Here is a 24,146-nt window from a genome sequence, read left to right as displayed (position 1 = left end):
GGGAAATGTAGACTTAACAATACAGGAAGGAGATGAGGGGTATTAGTTGCAACCCCGAGACCTGATACAGGAGTGGGGGCCACAGTTTATCTCACTAACCTTCCTTTATTAAGATTTCCCCAGAATCCTGGAGTAGCTGTTCTCAGATGGAGTCACCTTATTATACAAGGCAAGTAGATTCAAGTGGTGCAACGTGTGAAGTACATCAGATCCCCTAGTAAACCTCCCACATTCCCCTTCAGCATATCCATACTCTTTTCCCAGCTTTCAAGAGTGTTGCCTGTTTGAAGGCTGAATTCTTCCCTAGAAATTGCCCTCAGGTGAAGAGATCTGCCTTGCCAAGTTTTCTCCCCTTCCATGGAGGCTAACTCATCCATATGGGCTCAGTGACTCATCCATATGGAGCCAAAAAAGGCCCATCCCTCCTGTTTAACTCTGAACATTTCTGAATTATTCTGTTTTTGAATACCCGGTGAAACTGGCTGAGGCTTTGTTGCAACTACATTGCAATTCAACTTCTCTCTCTGCCCCAAATTGCTTCACAAGTGTTGCTCCTGACAGCACTCTCCAATAAATTTTCTGCACGTAAGTCTCTGTCTTAGAGATTGTTTCCTGGGAACCTAACCTTAAAAACACACACACACACACACAAAAAAAATGGATTTGGGAAAGTCAGAGTAGATTATAAGAGGCCATATCATATTGTGTGTTAAATTGCAGCTGCTGTTCCACATTTGGTAAGTTTACTGAAACAAATGGACATAGTCCCGTGTATTTCATATGCAGTCATTTAATTAGAAAATGCTTTTCTCCTCTATTCCAATAAGCAGGGAACACCAACAGCAGTTTTCTTCTACTTGGAAGGGATAGAACTATATATCACCATTTTGTTTTAAACTATAACAATTTGGGTTTTATTCCATAAATTTGACCACAAAGACTTTGGCTATTTTATCATCCCACGGGACATGCTGGTCCATTACAGTGATGGCATGCTGATAAGACTTGATGATCTGGAAATTGCAAGGAACATTGATGGCTTGTTAGGACACTCATATATAAGAGAATGTCCAAGTCAATGAGGTTTCTAGAAGTCATTAATAGTATGAGGCAGGTTATTCTTCCTGGTATTTATTAGGGTTCTGCTAAATACATGGTTAAGAAACCATCAAACCCTCAAATATTGGTAATTAAGGATTGTTTAATGAGGGATCTATTTAGAAAGGTGAAGACAAAGTTAGGAACATCAACAAGGGATGGTGAAAAGCTGTTGGGCCAGCAAGTGTGGGAAGTCTTTTCCATCCCTAGACTGAAGAAACCTAGAGGTGCAAGGTCCATGCCATCTCCTTGTGTAGTTTACTTGTCCCTTTGGCCCTGTCATGCCTGATCCCAGATATACCAGTTTGATAATTTTGATTGTTTTTGGCCCACCTAAACTTGTGGTTCAATGAGGGTCTGACAGAACTTGGCTTCACAATACACATGTTGACAGCATAGTCATTTGATGTCCTGTGATCAGATGCAGTGAGATCCCAGTAGCATGTCACAAGTAGCCCTGCTGACACCTTGATTTTGACTCAGTGAGACCTGTTTCAGACTTCTAGAATTATAGAAGAATAAATCTGTATTTATTTAATCAACTAAATTTGTGGTAATTTGTTACCGCAGCAATAGGAAACTAATACAGGCCAGTTCCATCAGACACCTGAATCACTCATCCTTGATATTTGATTGTAAATATTGAACAATACCTCTGTGACTGCCCACCAATCATGCCCCAAAGCAAGATCGATCCCTTCTAAAGACCTTCTACGTAGCTCTCTGCAGTGTCAGACCCACAGCCTGACACTCCTATCTTTACAGTTCTTTTCAGAGATGCTGGTGTTACCCTCATCATGGTGAAGAGAAGAGCTTCAGAGTTTTGTTTCAGGAATAGAGCTATGGATCAGGCAATAAATTACACAGACACATCTGCTGCATTCTTTATGTCTTTGGAGTTCTTCCTGTACATTACCAGTGTATTCCTGGCCTTTGACCTACATTCAGTATAGACCACCATTGCATTCAGATGTCAGTCAACAGAATGAGCAAATAGTGTTTCTAGTTACTCAACCAAGTACATGGACTCTAGAATCTGCAGTATCTATATTAAAGTCATTTTGATGTAAATTTTATTTCTCTCTCTCTGGTTTGGAAGCCTATGAACTCAATTGCCATAAATATTTTCTATGTTTAATCAATATAAACTAGAAAATACCTTGCAATTGTTTTGGAGAGTGAAACTTCTCCTAAGATTGGCCCCCTGAACCTTGCTGGGACATGACAAGGACCTGTGGTAAAGTAGCTGCCCCAAGGGGTCATTTTACAGTCTTCAAACAAGGCAGGACTTCATCATGCAGAATCCAAGGAATTGCTTCTTCTGTCTAGAAAGATTCAATGGAGATTTTTAATTTGGGGCATTTTGAACGATTCAAGTGTACCTTAACGTACCCACTCAAGTTTTCTGCCTCTCACTCTTTTTCAAGCAGTGCCTATTATTTCACATAAGAGAATTTGTGAGTTTAAATTCAAATCGTGTTTTTAAAAAGCAACGCATATGGTTGTTTAAACTAAAACAACAGGCCCCAAATGAAGCCCCTTATGTTAAGCCCCATGTCCGCAAACTGAGACTTAGCTTAATTACACCTTAGTTTCAACTCTCCCAGAAATGGAATTTTAAGCCAGTCAATTAGGAATCCCCTGCCCAGCACTAGTTAGTTAATCTGCCTGATGGACCTCTGCCATCCTCTAAAGGAAAGGGACCTTGCAGTAACCAATCCGCGTTTTTTTGCCTAGCCTAACTTCCTGGTTCCTGCTCCCTTCTGCCTACAGACATCATTTTGTGCAGCTCCTCGGAGCTCCTTTTTATCTGTCAGACTGGATGCTGCTTGATTCATGAAGCGCTGAAAGCCAGTAAGACCTTTAAAATTCCTGAGTTGAATTTCGTTTGCTAACATGATCAATAAGGTCATATGATTTTCACCTCTGTTGGTTCTGCAGGTCTGTGGGTCCAAACCATTTTCTTAGGACAATCACAGAAACTTCTCTGCTTGTCTGACAGTGCTGTATTAAGAGAATTTAAAATGTTGAACCTAACCTTGTGTTCTTTACACGCCCCAGCGCAGTTATAAGCAGCAGCACTGTCTGCTTATCCTTCCCCACGGCCCTAAGGCAGCGTCAGCCTGTCCTCCAGGCCTTGTCTGCGCTGGGCATGTTATTCAAAGTGCGCACTAATGGTAAAGACATTCTACCAGCGTTGCGTGAAATAGACCACTGGATCCCATCTTCTATTTCTGTTTCCAAAGCAGTTTTTTTTCTGGTTCTGATGTAGCAATATTTTCCTGTGTTTCCCCAAGTGATGTAGGTGATGTTGGATCTGCCGGCAGTTTCTGGGTGCGGGCCGGGATCGTGTCTCGTGAAGCCGAAGAACGGAAACACGGACCAGGAGACGCAAAGAGTTTTAAAAGGAGGACAGTTTATTAGAGGCAGGAGAAGAGGTTGCAGCTCCCGAGCAGGAGGGGGTCCCAAATGGGGGGTGCCCCCTGACTGAGGCAAAAGCTCTTACTTTTCTACCTTCCCTTGCCTGCTTGGGGAAGGGGTACTGTTTGAAGAAGGGAACTTGTTTGAAGAAGGGAACTGGCGCCTTCTAATGAAATTTGTCTACCAGGTTTGTTCTGCTTGCCCACCCTAAAAGATTTAGCAAAGTAACCCACTCCTATCTATCAGATCTGCTCCATTTATCAGGCCAAAATGAATTCTATGATTACCCTCAAGGCCTTGTTACATTATGTCCTGGAGCGAAGGAGTGATTTCAAAACATGAAGTTTTAGGATATGGCTGTCTTTTCTTTATTTTACCAGGGACCTCCCTGTCTACCTAGCAATCATACTAACGAACCTGTCTCAGTTCAACAGGGCCAGAGAAGCAATATCAGCTTCTCGTGTCAGTAAAGGCCTGTTCCCTGCAGTCACTCCTGGGAATTATAGGTTAAGGACCTCAGTTGCAAGCAACGCAATCCACTATTTAGTTTACAGGGGATATATTAATTAATGTGCAATAGCTCATTTGGGAGAGAAGGAGAAATTGGCTTGGGACTAAATGTCCACATAGAATGCCTAAAGTCCCCACAGAGGGTGCCTGCTGAAAAATTTCTGCTTCTGCCTCTCCTGCTGCTGGTGCCGCCATCACAGATGACAGGTCCTGAATGCCAGGAGCTCAACTATTCTGATGCCATTTTTGTATCATGGGTTGGACATCACGATCCCTAAAAAACAGGCCTACCACCATCCTTATCAGCAAATAGGTGTGTCTACAGAACCAACTTCCTCCCTCTGCTCCCTTCCAACTCAAACCCCACACTAGTACACCTGACCACAGGAGCTCAAGTCCACCTGTGTTACAGCTACAAGGCGTACAGATTGAATTATGTTCATGGCATGGAATGTTGACATAATAACATGGGAATATACTCCAACATAGAAGGGCTTTCCAAAGGATGATATATGTCTTCAAATATTAAAACATAAAATAAGAACTCCACTACATCTTACAACATGAAAAACATTTATAATATGGTGTTAGTTCTAAGAAATCAGAGTATACCACAATGCACAGGCTTAACTTATTTGCTTATTTGTGTGCTTATTGTTTGTTTCTTCCATCGATAGTGTAAGCTTCAGGTCCAGCTAGGAAAGAGTCTAAACCATAATAAATATTCAGAAAATATTGAATGGATTAAAAAATAATAAATACATACCATCTAGCTAGGCTTCTTGGTATATGGCCTGCCATATTACACACCAATGAGTGCAAGGTTTACTATTTCTTTTTTTTTTTTTTTAGATTTTAATACAGTTCCTGAAATATATTATAGTAGCTACTCAATTAATTGTAATTATTACTCTGAAGTAGAACAAATACCATTGTTTTCCCATTGTTAATGGAGACACGTGATTTTGGTGTTAAAAATGCAAATTCTGCAGTCAGTGTTTTTGTACTGCCAGTATGGTTTCATCTCCTACAAGCTGGGTGGCCCTGAACAAGTTACTCCACCTCTCGGTGCCTCAGTTTCTTTATCTATGAAATGGGGGGTAATAGTAATAATAATAACATCTACTTCATAAAATTCTGGTGATTTGTAAAAATTAAACGTAAAGACCCTAAAACCATGTCTGTCATGTGGTAGGCATTCAACTGCTATTTATTGTTTTTACAAATGGCCATTTCATTCAAACATCAAATATGGAGATGTGGTTCCTGAAGTTGTAGGATCCTTGCTTCTCCTGCTTAGTTTTCTTCTCTGGTATTTCTCTAAATGTACAGAATACACAAAGGTCCATTAACGAATCTGCCCCTGAATCATTAGCTGCTGGAGGGCAATTATTAAGTCTTATTCATCTTTGTTCTTCTAAAGCCTGTGTTAGATACAGTACCTAACTCCCAGCCTAGTACAGTAGCCAACACCAAGTACCTAACACATGCAGCAAAATGATTTGCAGCTTTACCTGAGTCATGCTCGGATAAAGGAGTCATACATATCGTTCTTACCCCATCTATGTTGGTTAAATATAAGAATTTTGTGGGTTTTCTGAGAGAGTGTTTGGTTTGGTATAAGATAAGGAAATGAGCATGAGTTTCTCTGAAACTTAGATATCTCATACAAAGGAGAATAAAGAAACCAAGAAACAATAATGATAAATATGACGCAGAAAGAATGGCAAAGAAACATAGTCAGAAAATGTAGCCGCCCATCCCTGCACAGACTGGTAACAAAGAAAGCACATAGATTGACTACAGGGTGGAGAAGTGTTTGTTAAAGGAGAATGGGAAAAAAAAGAAAAACAACAAAGGTATTTTTGCTGTTAATGAGATGTTTACAGAACATGTGCCTCAGAGTTTTGCAAACAATACGATTACACACACCCTTTGTAATGTATAAATGAACAGTAGATTTGGACAGAATTTTATGAAAATTCCTCAGATACGTATACCTTCTGGCTGCTGGGGCTTATTTTAAAGTGGCGTGCCAAGTAGAAAATGTAACAAGAATTACTAAGATCAAACGTGGGGGGAAAATACTAAGAAAGGAGGTGTCAGAGTGTTTGTTCTGGGGGAGGCAGATCTAGATCAGTAGATAAGAATGTGGGCTCTGGAGCCTGACTACCTAGGTTTTTATATCAGCTTTTATATGTATGATTTTGGACAAGTGATCTTTATTTTTCATCTCAAAGATGATGATAATGGGCATGTGAGTTGTTGGGGAAATAAAAGATAATAGTTCTTGGAAAGCGTTTAAGATATTGCTTGGCAATAGTCACTGCTCAACACATGGTAAATGCTGTGATTATTTCCGAACAAAATATGAACCTCTTTCAAACTTTCTTTGGAATTTCAGTAATACTAATAACTAGTATACTGTCATTTTAAGAAGTATTTTCCAATCTAAACTGGAATGCAATTGTCTCCTTTGTCCAGGAGAATTATACAGCCACTCTCATGGAAAGATGTGGTACACTTAGGTAGGGAAGGAGTCTTCTGTTGAGCAAACTGAAAACCCAGGTTTTTCTTAGCTCCTTACTTTCCATCCATCCCATGTAAAGACATTGTTTCTTGTCACTAAAACTTATTTTCACACCTCCAAGTGTCCAGTGTTTCAGTTTGGGTGGGGCTTCCATGACTCTATAGCTTTGAATTTGTAAGTCCAGCCTTGCAGATTTCACATTGACCCACTTGATCTTGAATAGGTAAATCAAAAAATACTAACTATACATGTGTGAGTCTACTATACCTGGACCCTCTTTTCTGCGGCCCTGAATTGTCGTCCGTCTCTATTGCCAATATCACTGTCTTGATTTCTGTATGGTAAATCTTTATAGTAAATCTTGAAATCTGAAAATGTAATGCCTCAAAAAGTTTTTTTTAAGATAGTTATGAAAAGGGAATCAAATATATGGTGATGGAAAGAGAACTGAGTCTGGGTGGTGAACACACAATGTGATTTATAGATGACGTAATACAGAATTGTACACCTGAAATCTATGTAACTTTACTAACAATTGTCACCACAATAAACTTTAATTAACAAAATAAAAAATAATAATAAAAAAGATAGTTATGACTATCCTTGGCCTTTGGCATTTCCATATAACTTTTAGGATAAGCTTGTAATTTCCATTAAAAAAATTCTCATTGGAATCTTGATTAGTATTGTGGTAAATCTATAACTCATTTTGATGAGACATTTCAACTGAAAAATAATGAGTCTTCCAGTTAATGAATACAGCATATTTCTTTATTATGTAGGTCTTCTTTAATTTAATTAGTAAGATTTCATATCCTTTAATGTAGATGTTCGCACATCTTTCATTAACTTTATTAGTCAGTATTATGAGATGCCACATGCTTTTAAATTATTATATTTTAATTTTATTTTCCAATTATTTGTTGCTAGCATATACAAATACAGAGGGCACCAAAAAAAAGTATACACATTTTAAGAAAGGAAAACTGTATGAAAATTGTAATACTCAATATATACCAATAACAAAAGATGAATACAAGTCACGTTTGACATCTGCAGTTACAAGAGGTGCTCAAAGTGGTTATCATCAATGTGCAGAAACTTCTGATTACGGCGAACTACTGCTTGGGCAACGTTGACCAAAGTGTCCACTTGTATACATTTTTTTGACAACCCTGGTATAATTGAATTCAAAATTGACCTTGTATTCTATGACCTTGCTAAATTGACATGTTAATTTTAGGATTTTGTTGTTGTTGTTGTGTGTGTGTATGTATTAAGATTTTCTACCTATATAATCACATTATCTTCAAATAAAGATAAGTTTGCTTCTTTCCAATATTTATAGTTTTTATTATTTTTTTCTTGCCACGTGGCACTGACTAGCATCTACAGGACAGTGTTGAAAATATGTGGAGAGAGGGGAAATTGGTCATTAATTAACCATTAAATATGAAGTTGTATGCAGGTTTTTTTCATAGGCTTCTGTGATCAAGTGGAATAAGGTCTCTTCTATTTCTAGTTTAATAATTTTTATCATGCGTGGATGTTGAATTATATCAAATTTGTCATTGACATCTAATAAAATAGTCATTATTTTTCTTTATTTTGTTAATTTGATAAACTGTATTGATTAATTTTAAAATGTTGAACCATACGTGCATTCCTGGAAAAATCCAACTTGTTCATATAGTATCTTTTTAAAATACTGCTGGATCCTACTTACAAATATATTTTTGAGCATTTATGCATCTATGTTTTATATATATATATATATATTCATGATTATATTTGTCTGTCATTTTCTTCTCCTATAATGACCTTAACAGGTTTTAGTATTAAGGTTTTACTGGCTTCCTAAAATGATGTAAGATTGTCTGGACGGTTTTTTCCTGCAGGCACCGCCGCTAGGAGCTTTCCATCCCCCTCCTCCTCCGATATCTTATGGGAGAAATTTCCTGCAAACACAGCAGTTAGAGTCTTTCCCGTCAAAACAGTGTTGAGCCATCACAGCTGTTAGGGTTGGACCTCCCCAGCACCCCAGCCAGATTTAACCAATCCCTAGCGTCGCAATAGCAATGGCGCAAAACCCCCCAAACCCGGAGGCCTAACCCTACAAAACGAAGTGCCCGACCCTGGTAAGTGCTCAGTCTTTGGGAACAATCCACTGATCCCGCCAGCATAATAAAGCTGTGATCTCCCTGAGCTCTGCGTGCCGCTGGAGTCTCTTGGTTCTCGCCGCTTTTCTGCAACATTTTGGTTCCCTGACCGGGAAACCCAACCGCGCTGGCCCCTTGCGCCACCGGTGTGGGGTGAGAGGCGGGCCACGGAGCCACGGGAGGCCTGAGAAGGGTGTAGGCGCGCCCCGTGGATTTTGGCGGACCCGGAACCGGACCTTCCCGGGCAGCCGTGGCCCGTGCCTCCCCAGCTGGACCCGCTGAGAGGGACCAGGGACAACCAGCTGGATCCTCCTCCCGTCAGACCAGGTAAGCCTCGGGGCCGTTGTCCGAGTCAGTCTTTTCCCATGTGACGGAAGGGGAGCCTGATCACCTCCTTGTAGGTTCTTATAACCTACCCAGGCAGGGACGCCCATGGGAGGGTGTCAGCCCGGTGTGTGAGTGACTGACTGTGTGCCTGAATGTTTGATTCCACTGCTTTTGCTATGGAAACCTGAGTAGGCTTCACCCTGATTCTCGCAGAGCGTCATTTGGCATAACGGTGATTCACTCCACAGAGTGGCCTGGTCTGTAAATTGTTCTGTACACTGCAGCCAAAGATGCTCCTAAGTTCCCGCGAGGGTCGCGAGCAGGGCAGCACCTGAGTAAATCCCCCTCCCCACCGTCTGCGATATCGTACACTATGAGAGGGAAGCAAAGTAAGCCTGCAGTCCTAGACTGCATATTAAAGAATTTTAAGAAGGGTTATGGAGGAGATTATGGAGTCTGCATGACCCCAGGAAAGTTAAGAACCCTCTGTGAATTGGAATGGCCCACTTTTAACATCAGTTGACAGCAGAGGGAACCCTAGACCTGGCCGTCGTCCGGCACGTTTATATTGTGGTGACCAACAATCCTGGTCACCCGGATCAGTTTCCATACATTGATTCCTGGTTGGAAATTGCCAGGACCCTTCCACCTTGGGTACGGGTCTGCTCTAGTAAAAAGGGACAGTGCAGGATTCTCGTAACCCAGGCTCTGAAAGGAACTCCCAACGCCCCTCTGACAAAGACTATATACCAAGGGGACCATGAGGAGGAGCTGCAAATCCTGCCGCCACCATACCTCCCACCAGTCCTGCCAACCGCTCCGGATGCAATTCCAGACACCCCGCTGCCCTCTGTTTCCCTGCTGGCCGCTCAACCTGAGGGTCAGCCCGCTGAGCCCACACCCCCGCCAGCCGCTCAACCCGAGGGTCAGCCTGCAGAGCCCACACCCCAAGATTTCACCCGCCGCCTTCAGCTGCTAAACATCCCAGCTCTCCAGATGCCGCTCCGTGAAACCCGAGGGCCCAACCTTATCACCCGGACGGGACTCCCCTTCCTGGCCGACCTATAATCTACTACCAGACCTTTACCACCACTGACCTCCTGAACTGGAAACATCACACCCCAGCCTACGCAGAAAAGCCCCAAGCTATGATTGACCTCATGGACTCCATCTTCCAAACACACTGGCCTACCTGGGAAGACTGTCAACAGCTCCTTCGCTCCCTCTTTAACACCAAGGAGAGGGGGAGAATCCTACAAGAACCTCGGAATTGGCTCGAAGAGATGGCTCCAGGAGGCGTCATGGACACGGGGAGATGGGCTAACGAGGCTGCTCCTGACACCCGGCCCGACTGGGACTTCAACACGGAAGAAGGTAGAGGTGCTATCAGGAGGTATCAAGAGGCCATTCTGCTGGGCCTCTGACAAGGGGCGAAAGAACCAACTAACATGTCAAAGGCAGCTGACGTAACTCAAGACAGTGAAGAAACGCCCGGAGACTTCTACGAAAGACTTTGCGAAGCTTTCTGCATATACAACCCTTTTGACCAAGAGGCACCAGAAAATCAGCGAATGGTAAATGCGGCTTTTGTTGCACAGTCGGCCTCCGACATCTGCTGAAAACTCCAAAAACTTGAAGGCTTTGCCAGGATGAATATCACCCAACTGGTAGAGGTGGCTAACAAAGTATTCCGCAACTGCAACAACGTAGCCAAGTGAGAAGCTGATAAGAGGATGAGACAGAAAGTAACTCTATTAGCAGCAGCACTCCAACAAAACACCAACCAAAGAAAGACTGTGGGGCAGAGGAGAAATCCGACGCAGCCTCGTGGGACACTCAAAAAGGATCAATGTGCCTATTGCAAGGAGATGGGGCACTGGAAAAATGAATGCCCCAATCGGCGACAGCCTCAACCCAGAAGCCATCCGCGGCCTACCCCTCCTAGTGAGAAAGAACCTGAGTTCATCAGCCTGGCCGGCATAGACTCTGATTGATGGGGACCGGGCTCTCTACTGCTAGGCCCCCGCGAGCCCACGGTTGACTTAGACATAGGGGGCCAGAAGATTACCTTTATGGTAGACACAGGAGCAGAACACTCAGTGGTTACTTCCCCAGTGGCTCCCCTTACTAATCAGACTATAACCGTCATGGGGGCCACCGGAGACCAGGCAGTAAGTCAGCCTTTCTGCTGGTCTCGAACCTGCAAATAGGAGGCCACGTCGTCTCCCATGAGTTCTTATATGTACCTGAGTGCCCGATCCCACTGCTTGGGAGAGACTTACTCACTAAGGGGCATGGATTTCCTTCGAGCAATCCAGCCAAACAACCATGACCTTGAGCCCTGCCGAGCCATAACTCATCCTATCCCTCAACCTCCCCACCCAGGGACAAAGAATGGAGATTATTTGAATCAGAGGCCGCTGGAACAAACCCTGAGTACTACCGAACTAAGGTACCAGGGGTATGGGCAGAAAACCATCCTCCCGGACTTGCCAGCAAACGGACCCCTGTCATAATTGAACTAAAGGCTGGCGCCCAGCCACAACGGCTTTGACAATACCCGATTTCCAGGGAAGCTCAAATAGGCATTCAGACACATCTTGAACGGATGAAAGATGCTGGCATCCTTGTTGAGTGTCAGTCCCCCTGGAACACACCACTACTCCCCGTCAAGAAGCCAAATGGTGAATATCGCCCAGTTCAGGACCTCTGTGCATTGAATCAAGTAACTCAGTCTTTGCATCCAGTAGTTCCCAATCCCTACACCCTTCTCAGCCAGGTCCCACCGGAGGCCGCCTGGTTCACGTGCCTGGATCTTAAGGGTGCCTTCTTCTGCATTCAACTAGCCCCAATAAACCAACCCATCTTTGCCTTTGAGTGGACTGACCCTAATTCAGGGCGTCAAATGCAGCTCACCTGGACGAGGCTTTCACAAGGGTTTAAGAACTCCCCCACGCTATTCAGTGAGGTCCTGGCTTCTGACCTTGCGAGTTTCCCACAAAAACAAGTCAATTGCACTCTCTTACAATATGTAGATGATCTCCTCATTGCCTGCCCGACCAGAAAGGCCTGCCACCGAGCCACAATTGCCCTCTTACAACATCTGGCCAACAAAGGGTACCGGGTGTTCTGGAAAAAGGCTCAGCTCTGCAGACAGGAAGTCAAATATTTTGGCTTCATAATCACCCAAGGAAAATGGGCCCTCAGCACAGAGCGAAAAGCAGTTATCACCAACTCCCCACAGCCCACCACTAGGCAAGCCCTATGTGAATTTTTTGGGGCAGCTGGATTCTGTCGGATCTGGATCCCTGGGTTCTCGGCCATAGCCCGACCACTTTATGAGGCACTCACAGGACAGGACAAGCAACCCCTAAAATGGGGAGAGACACAGGAAAAGGCCTTCAAAGAACTCAGAGACTTGCTCGGGAGAGCCCCATCTTTAGGTCTACCCGACATGGAAAAACCTTTTTGCTTATTTGTCCATGAAAAAGACAAAACTGCATTAGGACTCCTAACCCAGACAGTTGGACCCTGGATGAGGCCTATTGCTTACCTGTCCAAAAGACTGCACCCGGTTGCTTCCGGGTGGCCCCCATGCCTGCGGGCCTTAGCCACTACAGTACTCCTCGTCCAGGAAGCTGAAAAGCTCACCCTCGGACCACAATTCACAGTCAAGTTTCCCCATTCTGTAATTACGCTCATGAACTGTCAGGGTCCACGATGGCTCTCCAACGCCAGGCTCACCCAATACCAGGGGCTCCTTCTGGAAAATCCTCGCATAAGCCTCCAGACTGTTCAAGCCTTAAACCCAGCAACCTTCCTCCCCACAGCCGAAGGCGAGCCTGAACACAACTGCCTAGAAGTCATTACTGAGGTCCATGCCACACGACCAGACCTACAAGACTCCCCTCTGCAGGACGCAGAGGTTATACTCTATACTGAGGGCAGCAGTTTCCTACAGGGTGAGCTACGTAGAGCTGGCTATGCTGTAACTACTGCCTCGGAGGTTCTGGAGGCAAAGGGACTTCCAGCCAGGTGGTCAGCACAATGAGCCGAACTCTGGGCTCTCATACTGGTACTGTAGCTCTCAAAAGACAAAAGGGCTAACATTTACACAGACTCCAGGTATGCTTTTGCGACCATGCACATACACGGGGCCATCTACAAAGAACGTGGCCTCCTAATGTCTGAAGGAAAAACCATCAAAAACAAAAGCGAGATCCTACAGCTACTAGAAGCTGTCTGGGCACCCCAGGGCCTAGCTATTATCCACTGCCGAGAGCACCAGAAAGGGAACGATGAGCCGGCTACTAGCAATCACCTCACCAATCACGCTGCAAAGGTGGCTGCCCAGGACACAGACACAGCCATCATTGCTTCCACCACCCCAGCCTCGCCAAGCCCTACCTACACCACAGCAGAAGACAGCTGGGCACAGAATGAGGGGGCCACCTGGCACCCTCAAGTTTGGTGGATACTGTGTGATGGCCACTTATTCATATTGGCTGCCCTCGTTCCCCTCATCATTTCGGAACACCACTCTACTTCCCACCTAGGGAAGACTGGACTTAAAAAGCTGCTACCCAAAAACTTCTATATAGCCAGACTCACAGCCCTATGCTGCTCTATTATGGAGCGCTGTGCCACCTGTGCTGAGCACAATCCCAAGACAGGACCGACCCCACCACCTGGGGTCCAACAAATGGGATCTACCCCTTTTGAGGATATCGAGGTAGACTTCACAGAAATAACCCCTCACTGAGGGACAAAATACCTTCTTGTCCTAGTCTGCACCTTCTCGGGCTGGGTAGAGGCCTTTCCCACCCGAACTGAAAAAGCCAGAGAAGTCACCAACGTTCTCCTCCGCAAAATCATCCCACAGTATGGGCTTCCCCTCACCATTCACAGCGACAACGGACCAGCCTTGTCTTAGATGTGCTACAAACTCTGGCCTCGGCCCTCAATGTCTCCTGGAAGCTTCACACAGCCTACCGGCCTCAGAGTTCAGGGAAAGAAGAGCACATGAACTGTATCCTCAAAGAAACATTGTCTAAGTTATGCCAAGAAACCTCCCTGGGATGGACGGATCTACTCCCCTTAGCCATCCTCTGCTCCCAGTGTACTCCTTGAAAGGATGGTTTCTCCCCATTTGAAATTCTCTATGGCCGGCCTCCCCCGTTGCTATCATCCATCCCAGGCAGCCTCAGAGTAGTAGACTCCCACCTCCAAGATCAGCCTATTGCCCTAGGAAAGATCCTTACGAGCCTGCACTCACATCTACTAGAAAGAATTCCTATCTCATTAGGAACCCCTGTCCATCCCCACCTTCCAGGTTACAGGGTCTGGGTAAAAGATTAGAGACGTGAGCCCCTCCGCCCAAAATGGATGGGCCCACACACAGTAATCCGTGTCACCCCCACTGCTGTTAAGGTCTCTGGAATCACACCGTGGAGTCACCACTCTCGCTTCAAGCGAGCAGAGTCGGACCAGCCTGCCTGGACTTCTCATCCAGTGCCCGATGAGCCACTGAAGACCACGCTTAAAAAAACCACCTGAATGCCAGTTCTCATCTGCTCCTCCCTAACCATCTCAACCCTCTGTCTACTGATTCTTTTAGCCTCTTTTCTTCTTATCTCTCTGACCCCATCTCATTGGACCCCAGCCCAAAGAAGCCTCCTCCTGTTTGGGTTTCTACTATGGATCTTTCCCCTATTCACGCTCACTTGCTTATGGCCCTCTGCCTCTTAGGCCTATTCTACCCTTCACTGAGCACCCCAACCCAGCAGACATGTACCTGCCGCGGGTCCCCTTTCTACCCGACTTTAAGATCCTCCTTTTTCTCCTATGACTCCATGACCCCGGATTGTTACCACGGCATCTTGCCTTTCCTCTGCATAAAGGACAGTAAGACCTACAGGACTGCCCTTGCTACACAGCCCTCCTCGAACAACTGCAGGTTTTATGGTTAAGGGTACCTCTGCTGGAACAACCCTGTCTGCACACCAGATGGCTCAAAATGTCCCTGCACCCGGGGGTCCGGGACAAGCGCCCACTTCCAATTCTTTACTCTCATGCCCCAGGAATGCTACCAGGGAACCACGCCGTCCACCTGCAAGAAATCCAGCCGCACCTATTGGACCGCCACGCTGACTCAGACCTTCCAGTCCCTCTGTAATTCCTTCCCCCGAGGGCCTGTCTGCTGGTCCTACCTGGCCCAAGCCGGGTCCTCCAATGGTGGAGGTGCCCAAGACACTGCCCTCCACAAAGTTGCAGCAACCTGGATTGCTGCAATAGCTCGGGCCACTCCGCCCTGGCCCTGCTACGGGCGCCTTAACCTAACCTCTTTACACCGGCCACCACTCCTTAGCTCCCCGGACTTCACTCAACACCTCCTCAATACATCTTACCAGCTTAGGCTCAACTCCACTTCTCTCCGTATCGGTTCCCCCTGTTGGATTTGTCTGCCCCTTATCCGTTCAGCTTTCTTTGGAATACCCGTTCCGCCCAACTGGCCCCTCCGCAATTCCACCAACACTTCCGCCTCAATAGTCACCGAACCCATGGGGGATCCCATCCCGCTGGCTTCGCTGGCTCCGGGCACAAACCTCACCTGTTACCTACCCCCTGGCCTCACTCAGGCTCCCGATCCCCGCTGCCAGAGCTTTTCTGCACCTTTGCCCTTCTGCACTCCTCCCGGCATATTTCTCTTCTGTGACGGAGGCTACCCGTACAGGTGTCGGGACGCACATCACAATGGAAGTGGCTGCATCCTCATTTTCATTTCCCCTTCTGCCGCCATTTTTACTGATGGTGAATTCAAGTCGCAGGTCTTTCCTTCCCTTCGCACCCATTGGGCAGCTTTCATCCCTTTCCTCATAGGTGCTGGCAACTTTACAGGGGTCGCCGCTGGTGCCTCCGGCCTTGGGACTCCCATCGACTTTTACTACAAACTTTCTCAAGAAATCAATGATGACATGGAGCGGGTCACAGAGTCACTCACATCACTCCAGATCCAACTCTCCAGCCTGGCGGCAGTTGCCCTCCAGAACCGGCGAGCCCTAGACCTGCTCACGGCTGAAAAGGGTGGGACCTGTCTCTTCCTCCAAGAAGAATGTTGCTACTTCATAAACCAGTCTGGGATCCTCGCCACCAAGGTCTGTGAGCTCCGGGATCACATATAGAACCGCCGTGAGGCGATCACCTCCTGGGGGTTTGGCTCTCAGTCCTGGACTTCCTGGCTCCTCCCTTTGGCGGGTCCCTTACTCTCCATTTTTCTCCTTGCCACCATTGGCCTGTGCAGCTTCAATGCCCTTGTCCACTTCATCAAAAATACCATCTCCCATCTGAACACAGCCCGCATCCTAGCCCTACGGGGCTACTGCCCTCTCAGTTTAAATGATGATCTTCAGGGTTCCCCTTCCAATCCTCAACAGGGGGAACATGTCGGGATGGTTTTTCCTGCGGGTACCGCCGCTAGGAGCTTTCCATCCCCCTCCTCCTCTTCCGATACCTTATCAGAGCAATTTCCTGCAAACACAGCAGTTAGAGGCTTTCCCATCAAAACAGTGTTGAGCGATCACAGCTGTTAGGGATGGACCTTCCCAGCACCCCGGCCAGATTTAGCCAATCCCTAGTGTCGCAATAGCAATGGCACAAATTCCCCCAAACCCGGAGGCCTAACCCTATAAAACAAAGCGCCCCAACCCGGTAAGTGCTCAGTCTTTGGGAACAATCCTGCTGAGCCTACCAGCGTAATAAAGCTGTGTTCTCCCTGATCTCTGCGTGCCGCTTGAGTCTCTTGGTCCTCGCCGCTTTTCCGCAACAAGATATTTGTACTATTCTATTTCCCAAAAGTGTTTGTGTAGGTTTGGTGTTTTTCTTCCTGAAATTTTTTTATTGAATTCATCTGTAAAATCATGTGAACCTATAATTTATTTATGGTAAAAAATTTTAAATAAATTCAATTTCTTTAACAGATATAGGGATATTTAAATATTCTATTTCTTCTTAAATCACTTTGAATGATTTGTGTTTTCAATAAATTTTTCAATTTCATCTAAGTTGTCAAATTTATTAGCATGAGGTTACATATATTAGCCCCTATTGTACTTTTATAGATTTTAGAATCTCTAGCTTTTAGTAATTTCTATTTTCCTTCTTTTGGGGCAATCAATCAAAAATATTCTTCAGTGGTTTTTTTTTCCCTTAACCTTTTCAAAGAACCAACTTTTGGCTTTGTTGATTTGCTTTACCATGGGACTGTTTTCTATTTCATATCATTTCTTCTCATATTGCCATTATTTCCTTTTTTCTACTTACTTTAGGTTTAGTTTGCTTTTTTGAATGTCTTGAGATGGAAGCTCAGAACATTTAGTCTTTTAATACATCATTTAATGTTATAATTTTTCCTCTAAGCACTATTTTAGCCGAATCTCCAAAAATTTCCAGTATCATTCAGATTAAAATATTGTTTGATTTCCTTTGTTATTCTCCTTTGAACCACATGGGATTTAGGAATGTATTGCTTAATTTTCAAATATTTGGGAGTTTTCTAGATAGTTGGTTATTACTGATTTCACCAGAACTTCATTGAGGTCATAGAACATACTGTAAGTTGTTTCAATATTTTGAAACGTATTAAGGCTCTTTTTATGATACAGCATATTATCAGTCTCAGTGAAATGTCCACATTCACTTGAAAATAATATTAATACATATCCTGTGTTTGTTAGCTATCTTGCTTTATAAATGTCAATTAGATCAAGTTTGATAGTGTTCATTTTTCATATTATTATAATGTTTATAATGTTTTTGTCTTCATGTTCTATCAATTACTGAAGCAGAGATGTTAAAATCTTGCATTATGAGTATATCTTTTACTTATCCTTATATTTTAAACTGTCTGTGTCCTTATTTTTTATTTTTTTGTGAATAGCGTACAGTTGGTACTTTTCTTTTTGTCCTGTGTTTATCTTTAACATTTTATTGGAGTGTTTAGTCAATGTATTGGTAATATAATCACTGATGAGTTTAAGGTGTGTTTTTTTTTCTATCGGTCCCATATATTCTTTCTTCGTTCCTCCTGTTCTGCATTCTTTTGGATTCACTGTAATTTTTTTCTTTAGTATTGTTTATTATCTCCTATATTATCTGCATACTGTGCTCCAGGAATCAATTGGATAAGACTGGTATAGGTGAGGGAGGCCTGAATGCCATTAGTCAAGGACAAAATTTTCCCCAGCAGGTAGGTTTGAACAAAGAAACTATGAAACTCTTGTTTAATTTTAACTTTTTGTCCATCTTACACTAAAAATTATCAGCCACCTGTTATATTTATCTAGTTTACATTTTCACACATACATAATTCACATAGTAACCCTGGAAAATGAGCCAGATAAGGGTCTCTGGTAGCCTTATGGACTAAAGAAAAATATGGTGAAGACAAGATTAAAATTAAAATAATACTAATCACAAAATATGTGTAAGTATATATAGCAGAATTTTCACTGCTTTCCTTAGTACAACTGTGATCATTTTTCTTTTGAAGTATCAAATGTCACATTAACAAAACAAGACTTTATTTTGAAACTCTTCTTTTCCTGGTGCCCTCCGTATTGTGACATGTGACAAACCTCCATATTGTCTATACATCTCTGTCTGGGGGGTGGTTTTATTTCCACTTACCAAATAAATAAACTAAAGATCTGAGCAATTTTCATCTGCCCAAGATCACACAGTTAGTAAGTGGCAGAATAAGGATTGAAACCTAAGTAATTCAGTAATTTGAGATTAAATTCACTGGTGTTTTACTTTATTTTTCAGTTTTTGCTACAAATTTGCTTGGGTGGTTCGTTGGTTGGTTGATTTCTTCCCTTCATTTTACACTGCAAGTACCTGGAACTCATCTCACCATTGAGTTCTACCCCATCTTTGGACATCTCCCAAACTCTACTTTTCTGATTATATGAGCAGTACATTTTTGGCCCCAATGGACACCTCCCATTAACTCCCTTGATTTGCAGAATTTAGCAGATCCTTCCTGTGAAACCAAACAATGAGCTCTTCTGGATTTTTAAGCTTCATTTTAACATGGTTCTTTATATTCATTTCTGGCAGTAGCAAAGATTATAAGGGGACAAATGAGGGCTGAAATGACTAGTTAAAGTAGCATGAAAAACTGGTTCAGCTCTTACAAAAAAGGAGCTCTCTAATTTATTGTCTACTTGTGTTCTAAGGAATCAGCCTTAACTAGATCTCCAGGTAGCCTCTCAACACTGTTTTCAATTTGATCTCAATGTTAGCAAATTGACTGTGAAAATTGTGATCAAGTACTCAAAGTCTTGAGGTCAATATTCAAAAGGTATCATGTAATATCAGTAAGAGAGAGGAAGGGAGGATTCCATCAGGTCTAAAGGTCTTCAGAGTTAAATAAATAAATGTTATATATCTTAAGAGCCAAAGAAACACACAGTTTGACTAACTCTCTGAATTATGGTATAACTTCTGGGGTGGGAGGGGGTCTTTCTCAAATAATTAGTCCCTGTATAATTAACTCTGTCTTGGGGACTTCCTGTTGACCTCCTTTGAGTAATGGAATTATTAATGCAGCCACTACAAATAGGGTCAGTTATAACCCAGTAGGGTCAGAGAAAAGCATCAGTCATATCTTGCCTGAAATCTCTGAACATTAAAAAACTCACCAAGTAGGGAAGGCACCCCATAAAATTATATAGAAAAGTAATTCCCAAATTGTGTGGAATGCTATAACTGTTTCCTTAGTGGATACATATCTTTCAATAGTGGGAAGACTTAAAACTAAACATAGAATATATTTGTGAGATCTAATCTGTGGTATTAATATGGGAGAGCTCCCTCTCTACAAAAGATTTAAGTCTCCCTCACTATAGAAATTTTAAGTCTCCTTTTCCTTAGTTTCTTAGCTCCTTAGCACCTGACTTTGATTACTCTTCTAATCAGTTTCTGAGTCCTAGACTAAAGATTGCTCCTGGCCTAATTCACAGAAAGTCTCTCAGATAACTACGTAAAAGCCTGTGACTTCCCAACAACCCCCAAGCCATTCCAGACCTCCCAGGCCAGTATATTTGTTGATTGTAATCATTGAAGCCTAATGTTCTTTCCACCACATTCTGGGCCCAGCTCCTAGACAATTAAGACCACCTAAATGACTGGTTGAATGGCCATAGGCTCTATAGAGCTAATGGATTTATTAATTAAAATCTATTTTTCCTCATTTAGGGACCTTGGGGACACAGAGGATACCCCAGCAAGACTGCCAGTCGTGACCAAAGAAGCCAACATGGTCTTCCTGGCGGATCTCAAGACCCCTTCCCCTCATCTAAGATCAGATATGGCGAGAGTTCTGTGAATCCCCCAATAGGTAGGGACAGCTCTATGTCCCTGCCCAGCAGGAAACAGATACAGAAAAACAGACCTTCTATTCCTCAACTTCCCATAGAGATTTTATGGGGATCACATCTCTCAAGGGGAAAAGAAGGCAGGCAACTAGACATTGGCATCGGGTCTCTGCATTCCTGCATAACCCATAGTATCCAACTGCCTAAAAGACCTCTCCTCTCCACCCAAAACTTCCCCTTTTCATTGTAATTATCTACCCGTATGAGGAGCAAATGGGTACAAAATGCCCAACTAGATTGAACCAGCCACTCACACCTGCACAGTAACGGCCGTTGTGGCCCTTCATTTCACCTGGGCCTCATTATACCATTATTATAATATCACACATATGCCTGGAAGTTCATTATAACAGACTGAATTCTGGGAAAGAACATGCACAGTCTATAAAGATCAGGTAATAGACTCTTGTCAATCACAGGTGTCAATCAAATGGTCTCACACCCGGAAAGGAACAGCCCATTCTAGAGAAAAAAGAATAAAAACTCCAAGTCCTCACCAGTCTAAGTCCTTTGAGTCTCTTGAGCCTTGGTTTTGCTCAGTGGCCTGCTCCAAACACTTTGGATTGTACTTTTCTCCTAATAATGCCACCTTGGGCCTTTGAGCCATTCTCTACTGCTCGGGTCTGCTTCTATTTCTTTGAAGAGCACTATCTCTTCTAATAAACTACTCTTTCACCACTTTATTTCTGTGTCTTGTCCAATTCTTTGCTCGAGACGTCAAGAATATGGACATCACGCTGAGAAGGACTCACTCTCTGTTAACAGTATTAATGTTTTTGAATTAAGGAATCTGTGCATAATTGGTACTTTACATATCTGTATTATTTGAGATTTTAAATTGATAGAAACAACAGATTAGCCTTATAATTCCAATGTAAAATGAATATCTAAGCAATTGAAATAGTCCCGTGGTTTTTAAGTAGACAATAAGATTACAAATAGCAATGGAGAATTTAAGAGACTTTAAGCTTCTCTGTAATTACAAGTTCGATTCATCAAAGGTGGACTGACCTTAAAAGTTTAGAGAAATAACTGAGTGCTTGAATTTGAAGTCTGTAACTTTAATAAATTTATTATTAACTTTTCGAAACCAAAGTAAACCTCTGAATAGCTTTTCCATGTACAATACTGCCCTTCAGGGCACAAAAACACACTTATTTAATGTGAACTAATCTCTTGCTAAGCTTTCTGCCTGTTTGACTTTCCATTTGGCTCTTCTTCAAATCCCCCTAGAAAATGCCTTCAGGCTTGGGGATGGGAGTTGAGGACAGAATTACTAGGTTATACCTGAAGACCAAGAAGAGTTACCAGGTGGGTAAATACTGTCAGGCGGTAAACTAGGAGAGAACCGGAGGACACTTTGGGACTCTTGAGACCTTTAACTACAATTTAGAGATTACCAAGTTTTAACCCTAGTTCATGCTGTACCCTTCTGCCATGGGGAATCAGTTTCCAATGTTTCCTCGTGTTATCTTCAGTGATAAGAAATTAAGACCTAGAGTGTTTCACTCTGAGAGCCAGTGTAACGACTTGCTTCTGAGATTACTTTTTGTTAGCCTTTGCTGGTTGGGGTTTTGTCTTTCCCTAAGGGTGAATTCCCTGGCACAATGGCTCCCTCCCTTCTAGATGCGGATGCTTTAGCTGGCAAAAGAACTGAGGGTGAAATTTGAGATTGGCTTTATGGGTGAGGTTCCTGTTTGTTCAAAGCCACCTCCTATCTTTCCCCTCGGAAGCCACCAAAGAAAACTCTGAAAATCCTGGAGTGACCCTTAATTAAGGCAGCCCAGGGAGGAGTTACAGAGTCGCTAAAATAGAACGCCTTTCTTTTTCTGTATGGCAAATATAGTGCGGTTGAGAGGCTTTCATAAACTAATCAGTTCTCCCTGGTTTGATCTATTATCTGGGTAAAGTGAAACAATCTTTCCTCTGTTCTTTTTAAACAAGGGGCCAGATTTTGAGCCAGTGGTTCTATTAGCTCCACTAGCTACACTTCTGGTAACACCTGCAATTATCTTCAAACGGTTATTGCTTTTCCTGTGGGGAAAGACATGGTAAAACGGCAGGACTGGTTCCTGGGAAGTAATGAAGGGTCAAGGTCTTCTGAAGTGATCCAGCCACTTGGTGCTATACATGCCCCTCCCCTCTTCCAGGCCTTGTGCTGCTCCCCTCCCCCTTACTTTATCGAAATACATTCGTAGGAAAGTTCAGAATAAGCATCTTAGACTTTGGTGTGTTAAACCTCTCAGAGCCTTAGCATTTGAGATTCATTTGAGAAAAATAAATGTTAGGCATCAAAGTAGTTGAAACGGATTTTTGAGGAAAAGAGGGACTTCCTTCCCAACCTAAGGACAGCCTTCTAAAAAGAAAGGTGGCATGTGCATATCTGTGTACAAATCCAAACCCAAACAAAAATTGGTCTGAACCAGTGTTTTAGCTGAACTTGAAGCAATCACTTTAAGTCTAATCTATTGAAATAAAAACTAGAAAGTATTTATGAGAGTATTTTTAAGCTTCATTGAAAAGGATGTAAGAATATGCCATCTTGTTTTGCCACACAATTTTAAATTGCTTGTGTTGTTTTTTTTTTGTTTGTTTGTTTGTTTGAGGTCTTACATTAGAGGCAATTGGACAAGTAGAAAGGTTTAAAAGGCTATTTTTCTGGACATTTGGACACTAAATGTTTTCTTAAGAGTAAGGATAATCACTTATAAAATAACACTTGCTTGTTAACCAACATTTTAATTGAATGAGTCTCAAACTTTCTTGTGCTTAAGAATCACCTGGGGAATTTGTTCAAGGCACAGATTTCTGCACACTCTCCTTCCCTTCTCCACCAAAAAGATCCAATAGGTCTGCGCTGGGGCCCAGCATTCTGCATTTTGAGACATACACACAGAATCTGATCTTAGTAAACTGAAGGGTTTCATTGAACCTGCAGGACTATTTAGCTAATTCTGACTCGAACGCTCACCCTCTTTCTTGGCCTCGCCTGTACTCACCTCCTCTAGTTCTTGCTCCTTTTGCCTGCTCTGCGTCTTCCCCTGGGGAGCTAAGCTCTGGTGCTCCACACATCGAATCTGTGGTTGTGACTTAGGTCCTCTGGGTGTGTGTGGGTGACACGGAAAACAAATTCTCACTTGCTGCAGCTTCATTTCTCCCAGGATAAGCTTTATATCCTTGAGAAAATGACCCACCTAGAAGTATGTCATGTGGATTTTGTTACCACACTTTAAGAAAAACATAACAGATCTGGAAAAGAAACTATAAGATTAAAATGGTACAGAAGGTTTCATAAGAGGCAGAATAAATAGATTAGAGTCTAAAATTCCCCAGTAAGACCATCTTCCCCAGTAAGACCATATTCTCAGAAGAGTAGAACCAGTTGGTACCATGGGGATCATGGAATGCTAGCCTCTCACTTCAGAGTCACTGAAAAATGTGTAAATAAGAACAAAACAACCTGGCCTTATCCCCTAAAGAAAAACACCTATCACAGCTTGGAGGAGACAGGTTTGGAAGATAAAAAATATATATATTTTACCCACAAATTTTGGATTACATGTAGACAACTTATTATTAGCAAATAAATTATGTAAAAGATTTTAAGAACATTCTTGAGACATTTATGTGCATTGGATATATGAAGAAATAACTAAGGAAAATTAA

The 24,146-nt window shown here is 43.2% G+C and overlaps 1 protein-coding gene and 1 pseudogene across 1 annotated transcript in view; both read left to right on the top strand.

Annotated features, from left to right (window-relative positions):
• Window positions 1-21,163, top strand: part of SLC9A4 (solute carrier family 9 member A4) — a 95,207-nt gene extending 74,044 nt beyond the window's left edge. The window contains exon 13 of the transcript XR_016020429.1: window positions 20,302-21,163. The gene's annotated coding sequence lies outside the window, so the exon portion shown is untranslated. The remainder of the gene's footprint in view (window positions 1-20,301) is intronic.
• LOC148758896 (syncytin-1-like) lies at window positions 15,007-17,100 on the top strand (annotated as a pseudogene).
• Window positions 21,164-24,146: the final 2,983 nt, after the last annotated feature.

The sequence above is a fragment of the Rhinolophus sinicus genome, chromosome 2 (assembly GCF_057876585.1).
Source record: "Rhinolophus sinicus isolate RSI-liver-muscle chromosome 2, RSI-T2T, whole genome shotgun sequence".
Classification (NCBI taxonomy): Eukaryota; Metazoa; Chordata; class Mammalia; order Chiroptera; family Rhinolophidae; genus Rhinolophus; species Rhinolophus sinicus.
This window is presented reverse-complemented; position numbering and strand designations above follow the sequence as displayed.